This window comes from Hordeum vulgare, chromosome 2H (genome assembly GCF_904849725.1).
Source record: "Hordeum vulgare subsp. vulgare chromosome 2H, MorexV3_pseudomolecules_assembly, whole genome shotgun sequence".
Taxonomy (NCBI): domain Eukaryota; kingdom Viridiplantae; phylum Streptophyta; class Magnoliopsida; order Poales; family Poaceae; genus Hordeum; species Hordeum vulgare.
The window spans coordinates 232,296,453-232,305,698 of record NC_058519.1 but is presented as its reverse complement, the minus strand read 5'-3'; positions in this window follow the sequence as shown (position 1 = coordinate 232,305,698).

Sequence of the window (9,246 nt, the reverse complement as noted above, 5' to 3'; positions counted from 1 at the left end):
CCAAAAACCAAGCACTTCTCCCATTGCAAGAATCATAGATCTAGTTGGCCAGAAAAACCCAAGACTCGGAGAGTCTTACAAGGATATCAAATCATGCATATAAGAAATCAGCAAAGACTCAAATATATATCATAGATAATCTGATCACAAATGCACAATTCACCGGATCTCGACAAACACACCTCCAAAGAAGATTACATCGGATAGATCTCCATGAAGATCATGGAGAACTTTGTATTGAAAATTCAAGAGAGAGAAGAAGCCATCTAGCTACTAACTACGGATCCGTAGGTCTGAAGTGAACTACTCACGAGTCAATGGAGGGGCGATGATGATGATGAAGAAGCCCTCTAACTCCAAAGTGCCCTCCGGCAGGGCACCGAGAAGGGTCTCCAGATGAGATCTTGTGGAAACGGAAGCTTGCGGCGGCGGAAAAGTATTTTCGTGGATCCCTTGATTTTTTCTTATTTTTACGGAATATATAGGCGCAAGATCGAGGTCGGGGGGGCGCCAGGGAGGCCACAAGCCTGCCCACCCCCCCCCCCCCCCAGTAGCGGAGTGGGGGCTTGTGGGCTCCCTGTAGCCCTCCTGGCTTGGCCCACAAGCTCCCGGATCTTCTTTCGTTCGGGAAAAAATCATTTCGGGGATTTTATTCCATTTGGACTCCGTTCCAAAATCAGATATGAAAAGAGCCAAAAACTCAGAAAAAACAGGAACTCGCACTCCGCACTGAATTAATAAGTTAGTCCCAAAAAAGATATAAAAGGTACATAAAACATCCACAGATGACAAGATAACAGCATGAAACCATCAAAAATTATAGATATGTTTGAGACATATCAATCCCCAACATGAAGATATCCAACCCCTAGAACGCGAAGGGCCACGAGAGAGGGATGGTATGGAGCCCTTGCGTAGGCTGGTGGATTTGCTTGTCATGGAATTGGAAGGCCTTTGTGATGCAATGTGTTTTGACTCACACAAATAAGTTATTCATTCTCAAAAATTAGGGCTGACAAAAAAACTTTTGTGTGCAAATGATGCTTGATTTGATTGTTGTTTGTTTGTTTGCATGGTTGTGCTTTAATTCACATAAATCTTCCTCCTCTCTAGACTCACCTTCTTGATCCAAATATTTTCCCAATGATCATGCCATGTGTATAGGACATAAAACTATTTTTATAAAATATTATTTTCACCAAAAAGAATTTATTTGATTTAGGTTTCCAAAACCCCTTGAATTGAGGTTTGTACTACACGTCCTCAAATTAGGGAAAGTATTTTACCTCAAATTTTTTATTTGGATCCTGTTATATATAATAGTTCCCAAAACCTCAAAATTTTATTTTATATGTTTTTTGTATTTTATTTAAATGCCTTTTTCTGAGGCTATAAATGTTCTTTTATAGTAAAATTACTTTTTTATGTTTCAAAAATATTTGAGAAAAATTGGGGCAACTTAGTGGACGTATATTGGCCATATATATGAGTTTTAACAAATGGTATTGTTCAAAATATTGGACAAACCCCTCCAAAACCCTTATTGTTCATTTCAAGTACTTGAAATATTTCATTATGAAATATTGTCAAATAAATCCAGGAAAATTCTAGCAGGCCACATATGTTAGATGTATTGATCTGGACAACTTTCATCTTAATCAAAATTGTTTTCGTGCACAAAAATGCCATAAAACCCTCTCTATCCAGGACCAAATTTGAGCAATTTTGCATTGTCAAGTGTTTCCATTTGAGCTCAAACTTGGTGGGCATGTTCTAATCCCTTAATGGTACCACCACACCGAGTGGTACATCAAGGAGAATGGTTTAGCTTAGCTAGATCTAAGAAAATCAGTTTATGTTGATTTCTAGGGTTTGCAGTCGTTGCATTGGCTACTTCCTCCTAATATGCCGAAAATTTGTGGGCAAGATCATTTGACCCAAGTCTCAATCTTGTTCAGTCTCATGTAAAAGATATTATTTTAGCAAGCTCAAAACCAGCACGAACACCTTCTACTATTTTTCCAAAGCTTTTGTTTTGACCTCTTATCCTATTATTCTTGACCCTAAATTTTGACCATATCACTCAGTAGTGCTCTTCTACCTCGAGTAACTTTTCATATGGGCTAAATTATTGGGGGGATGGGGTGAAACCCCAAGATTCCTCCATGGACAACCAAGACTGCCCCCTTTTCCTCCCCCCACTTTTTTTATCCTCCATCTTCCTTAGTCCCTAAGTGACCTGGACCATCCCAGTAGCACCCAGGAGTTGGTGGACAATCTTATACAAGTGCAGGAAGCAAGTGGTCATGCTCTGCATGCCAAAGTCATGCCCTGGCATGCAATTGGCGCACTCTAGTGCATGCTACAGTGTGCTCCCACACTATAGACGCCACCCAACCCCCCCCCCCCCCCGATAGCGTAGAGCCCCTCCCTCTCGCTAGTAGGTTCCCCTCGACGTCCGCAACCCTTCACTCTGTCGACACCCTCCTTCCATTGCCCCTCTGTTGCTCTGCTGCGCATTCCCAGCGACGCTCTACTCGGCCAGTAGATGGCCTCGCATGCACGTGCTCGTGTTGATGCCCCCGGCTTCCCCTCTTCCTCTCCCTGGATGTGGCCAACATCCACGGGGCCCATAGACATAACCTGGAGAACCCCGTGACCCCTAGAAGCAACTGTACCATGGTCATGAATGTCGTCCATGGTGGACTCACACCCTGGCCATATAAGTTAGCCCTGAGCTGCCCTCTTGGCCTCCCTCGCTCTCTCTCCCTCCTAGTGACCTCCTGGGCCATCCCAAGGCATCCCAAGCCTTCTTCCTCCTTGTGCCACCGACATTGCTGCCACAGCCTCCACTCAAATTGGAGCTCCCCGATGCCCCCTCTCTCTCCTACCAATGACATAGGACCGGGCGACCTCCACGAACCTCCACTCAGCCACATCCTTTCGCTCCTCAACCATGCTACCTTGCCCGAGCTCGCCGTCATCCACTCTACATGTCACTGTCGATGCTCTAGTGGCCCTCGGAGTCCATGCAAAGCATGGATGGAAGCGGCGCGGCATCCTGAGCCCACTAGTAGCCGGAGTGTTACCAGAGGTGGCCTGAGCCGTCGGAACGACGCCGACAAATGGTTCGCCGGCCTCCCTTGCGTCTCCAGCCAACACTAGTGCAAGGAAGAAGACATCCTTCTAATGGAGCCAACGATTGCACTAGTCACCCTCTCCTGAGATGGACGGTTGGGCCCGTGCGGAGTAAGTAGAGGCGGCTTTCCATAAAAACGCCTTGTTCCTACGAATACGTACTCCCGGCAATATGTCTCTGACATGGTCCTTCGCGCCCGTAGCCAAGCAATTGGGCCGGCCCAGTTCCTATCCCACGCATAGTGCACATTTTAGTCCATTTAGGTAATGATTTTTTTATTTTCCTTGTCCAGAGGGGTGAAATAAATCATAGGAAATCCCTATATCTTCCAAATTTGATGATTCAAATTCCTAGATATCCCTAAAATCATGATCTAGCGAATGTCGTGGAGTGCACATTTTTCCACATAAATTTTTCTCCTCCACCAAATATTTTGGTCATTCCAATTATTATAAAGTCTACTTTGAAAATCCTTATAACATTTATTCTTGTTCCAAATGGGATGATTCCACTTTCTTTGTGTTCTATGCATTATGCCCTATTCATCTTAAAGAGTGGACATTTTCCAATACCTTGTTCATGTTGGACTTATTAAAAGGTCCCCCTTTCTTAATTATTACCTCTTAGAAAACCCTTAGGAAATTCATACCAACTACAAATCCAGTGATACCATCTTCTATGTTTTTCTAAAATCATGCCCTATTTAATGGGTACATTGCCTCATTTTTATAAAAATATCTTGTGTGGACTTCTTATAGGATCATTAATCCTTTCATTTCCGCCATTTTCGAGCTTTCCAAAAATGCTTATCGATCCAAATCCAGTAGACCAACTTTAGGTATTCCTCTTATGACCAGAGATGGGCAAGAAAATAAAATTCCTATTTCATAACACTTTTATTTTATGTCTTGTTATGTGCTTATTGTGGTTGTTTCTAGTGTTAGTTGACGAAGTAAACGGAGAATTAGGAGTTGGAGGAGAAGCTGGTGAAGACCTTGAAGATTTTGCTGAGCCAGGCAAGTTGCCCCTTGACATGATGACGGAACCCATTTTATGTATGTCATATAGCACTTTAAATTATTGCATTGAAATCATGATGAAATGGTGGCCACTTTGGTGGGTTGCCTCCGTTATTTTCCTCGTTGATACTTTAATTGCCATGAATCTACTTTCTGCTTAGAGTTGTGTGGCCAGGAAGTAGATTGTACGTAAGTGGGACGGGAATATGCATGGTGTTGGAAACAAATGTATTTTAAAAGACTTTTATGAAAACCCCGTCGGGTGCCACAAATGCCTGGAGTAGATGTTGAGCTAGCTAACAACTTGATAAAGAAGTGGTGTACTGAGCCAAGGGAGTGTGTTGTTTTCAAAAACGGATTGGTTTAAGTTGCGGTCATTATTCAAACCTTACATGTACGACCATGATAACCCTTATGGTACGGGGCTTTGTTGATTACTTTGGTCGATGCTAGAAAAGAGCCCTCATTACTAGTGACGGGAGTGACCTGGTCACTCTTGATACGGGGTCGTGCCTGAATGGACGACTATGACTATTTTCACAAATGCCGGGCACACCGTTGGTCCCACCATGGATGGTGCTTGTGATGTACATCATGCGGGCTACATGCAAATGAGTGGACTCTTTGTTTAGTGTTGTCAAGAGAAAAGCATTGTTCGAGTGCTTACCTCATGTATGTAATATACCGCAAGTCGTGGCTTGACATGGAAGTTCCCCGTGGCTTGTGGGTAAAGTGTGCAACCTCTGTAGAGTGTAAAACTATTCGAATAGTTGTGTCCATGGTTAAAAACAGTTAGATGACCGCTCTTGGGATATGCTCATTTTTTACAAAACTTGGTGTATGTGGGGGATTGAGGAGATACATGAGTTGAGTCGGATGACTCGATGCGATGAATAAACTAGAGTTGTTCCAAACTATGATTATATTGATATCCATAACCTGTTCATATGGATACTCGTAACCTCATAATGCCTGCTTTACAAGTTAATAGGACATGTCATTGCACTCCAAAATTTTCTTTATGAAAAATTACCAACTTAGTGCTATATCTTGCATTTTTATCTTGCTCGAAACATGGGTTGCTTGTGAGTACATTCAAAGTACTCATTGGCTTGCCACTGGTTATTTAATTGTCTAGGCATGAAAGAATAGGATGTGGTGAAGAGTACCTTGGTGACGAACATGCGACCTAGGATGCTTCCCAGTCAGAATGCCTGTGGGGATAAGGTAGATGGCATGGGTCCATGCTTTTGATGCAGATTCTCGCTGCAAGTTCATGATTGGTGCTTTGTCCTCCCTGGCTCTGTCTATGAAGAGTTGGCCATGGCGGTCAGAGTTATGTAAAACAGTACGTAATGGATGTAAGACACGTGTTATTCACTTTCTGTGTGTTCCATGAGCATTGATCTGTGAGATCACCGTGCATGTACAATCAGTGACTTTGACTTATGAGTCGAGGGTCCCCATAGCCTCGCAAGACTGGTCCAGCTCGGTGGCATCTTCAAGTATAGCGGGCCAGTAGAAACCGTTACGGAAAGTTTTGCTAGCCAGGGCTAGCGATGAAGAGTGATGACCGCAGTCGCCTCCATGTATGTCAGCCAACAGATCTCGACCTTGATCAGTTGAGATGCAATGCAGCGCGACTCCATTGGGTCACGTGCGATGCATCTTACTATCCATCATGCAATAGGATGTAGCTTGGCGGGCCACACATTCATGTAACAGCCCGGAACGACGCGCCAGAAGATTCCCTTTTATTTCATGTTTTGGTGTGTGATTTATTTCTTGTCACATTCATCATTGCATCATGTGCATCATACGCATTGCATCGACACTCCTTTGCCGTAATTTTTTAAAACATGCATTAGTTTTTAGTTGTCGGTTCGCTTTGTTTTTGTACGCACACGAACACGCCCGCGACATTGTTAAAATATTGTTTTTAAAACTGTGTGTAAAACTTCCTTAGATGGGTTGAAAGTTCGCGTACGGTCTTGTTATCGTGTAGGTAGACCACCTACAAATTTCGACGCAATCAGAGGTCATTTGATACCCCATTGGATAAACCTATAGCGGCATTATAGCCGGTTTAATTGTCGGTTGTTTAGGTGTTTTAATATTCTTGACATGGGCCACAAACCTCCGTCTCATCTAAGCCTAGACCTCTAACACAGCCCAACAACCCACCAAACCTTTCCCCTTTGATCCGTTTACTTGATCGCTAACGTACGATCGAAATCAGACTCAAAAACCCCTAACCCTAGCCCCTAACTATAAAAAGAAGGCCTCCCCACGTAGATTTGGCCTCCAAGCCCCCTCCTCCTTGTTTTCCATGCCACCCAGCCACCATCCGCTACCATCCCCTCCAAATCCGGCACTGCAAGCCCCTCCCCGCCACTTGGGAAGCACCGCCGAGCTCCACAGCCACCAGTTGATGTCTGCTACACCACTTGTTCTTGCAGACTCGTGTTGGGCCTCCAAGCGCGGAGTTTTGTAGGAGAGTAGCAAATTTCCCTCAATTGGATGACCTAAGGTTTATCAATCTGTGGGAGGTGTAGGGTGAAGATGGTGTCTCTCAAACAACCCTGCAACCAAATAAAAAAAGAGTCTCTTGTGTCCCCAACACACCAAATATGATGGTAAATTGTATAGGTGCACTAGTTCGGCAAAGAGATGGTGATACAAGTGTAATATGGATGATAGAAATATGTTTTTATAATTTGAATAAATAAAAAGTGCAAGGTAGCAAATAACGAAAGTTAGCATATACGTATTGCAATGCTTCAAAACAAGGCCTAGGGTCCGTACTTTCGCTAGTGCAATCTCACAACAATGCTAATATAATTGGATCACATAAAAATCCCTCAACATGCGATAAAGAATCACTCCAAAGTTCCTATATAACGGAGAACATAAGTAGAAATTGTGTGTAGGGTATGAAACCACCACAAATTTATTCTTTCCGATCAATCATTCCAAGGGTTCGTACTAAAATAACAAGTTATTCTTTCCAATCGATCCATCCAAGAGTTCGTACTAAAATAACACCATAACAAATTGATATTCAGAATAAGCAATCCAACACAAAGAACCTCAAAGAGTGCCCCAAGATTTCTACCGGAGAAACAAATATGAGAATATGCATGAACCCCTATGCATAGATTACCCCAATGTCACCTCGGGAATCCACGAGTTGTGTGCCAAAACATATATCAAGTGAATCAATATGATACCCCATTGTCACCATCGGTACTCATAACGATACATAAATCAATTGCTCTCAAATCCATACAAGTATTCAATCCAATAAAATGAAATCTCAAAGGGAAAACTCAATTCATCACAACAAGATAAGGAGGGAGAAACGACATATGATCCAACTATACTAACAAAGCCCACGATACATGAAGATCGTGCCATATCAAGAACACGAGAGAGAGGGGGAGAGATTAAACACATAGCTACTAGTACAAACCCTAAGCCCCGAGGGTGGAATACTCCATCCTCATCATGGTGGCCGTAGGAATGATGAAGATGGTCTACGGTGATGATCTCCCCCTCCGGCATGGTGCCGGAACGGGCTCCTGATTGGTTTTTCGTGGCTACACAGGCTTGCAACGACGTAAGTTTTGATATATGGTCATTTTTGGCGGTTTCTATATTTGTAGGATTTTTTGGCGTCGGTTTCATGTCAAGATGGGCCACGAGGTGCCCACTACCCACCAACGCACAGGCAAGGCCTCTGGTGCCCCCTAGTGGGTAGTGGCCACCTCCTTCACCTTCTGGTCCTTGCAAGAAGCTTCTAGTGCCACTTTTATTCCAAAAAGAATCGTCAAAAAGTTTCGTTGCATTTGGAGAACTGTTCTTTCTGCACAAAAGAACAACACTAGGGTAATTGTGTCGAAAACAGCGTCAGTCCGGGTTAGTTCCATGCAAATCGTACCAAAACCATATAGAATTGTTATAAATATGGCATGAATACTTCATGAACTATAGATACGTTGGAGATGTATCAACATCCCCAAGCTTAATTCCTACTCGTCCTCGAGTAGGTAATTCATAAAAGAAATAATTTATCAAGTGTAAATGCTAGCATAGCGCATAAGTTTGATCAATGATAATTTCAATCACTTTTCCTAACATCATAACATCAACTCCTTCTTATAAACACATCATGATAAAGTAGCAATTGAAAATAGAATTTTTGATGTGGAATACTATGAATCATATTCATCATATACTCTTTTATTTTGTAGCATGGACATTTCAACTTGAATGATTCAAAGCAATAGTCTATAATTTCACATGAAAAATTTAATACTCAAGCATACCAACAAGCAACAAATTTTGTCAAAATATCAATGCTAAAGAACGGTATACGTAGCCAATCATGCTCAATCATTGATCCATTCATGCAATACACCCAAATATTAGCTGCATACAATGCTCAAGTATGATAACACTATTCTATAGTTGGTTCTTTATAAGAGAAGATGGAGACTCAAGTAAAAATAAAATTTTCATAAAAGTTAACAGATTACCCCTTTGCAGAGGGAAGCGGAGATTTGTAGAGGTGCCATAGATCAAAGCGAAGAAATTGAGATATAAAATATTTTCGGTGGCATGCTTTTCCTATCAACGAAAACAACTAAAAGTTCCAAATATCTTCCATTCTAAACAAATCATAGGTGGTTACCAAACTGAAAATAATTTTTTTTGCTTTTCCACCATTCTTTCACACTCCATGGCTAGCCGCATCCACATGTATCGTCCATACCAAAACTTTCCAAGGAATTTATTATTTGACAACATAAAGTAATTTTTCTTTGCACTTCGAAACTAGGCATCCCTATTACCGCCATACTCTCGTGCAATGACAAGTGAATAAACACTAATCTTCAGAACAACCTATTTAACATGGAATATACCGGCCACCCCTTGTCGCTTCATGAGCAGTACGGGCACACAAAATAGAAGCAGCGCCCAAGCAAGGAACGAAAACCATCATAAGCGAACAGTAACATAACTAACACCGAATAATGGAAGACAAGTAGGATTTAATTTCATAGCATAACTATTGACTTCATGTGC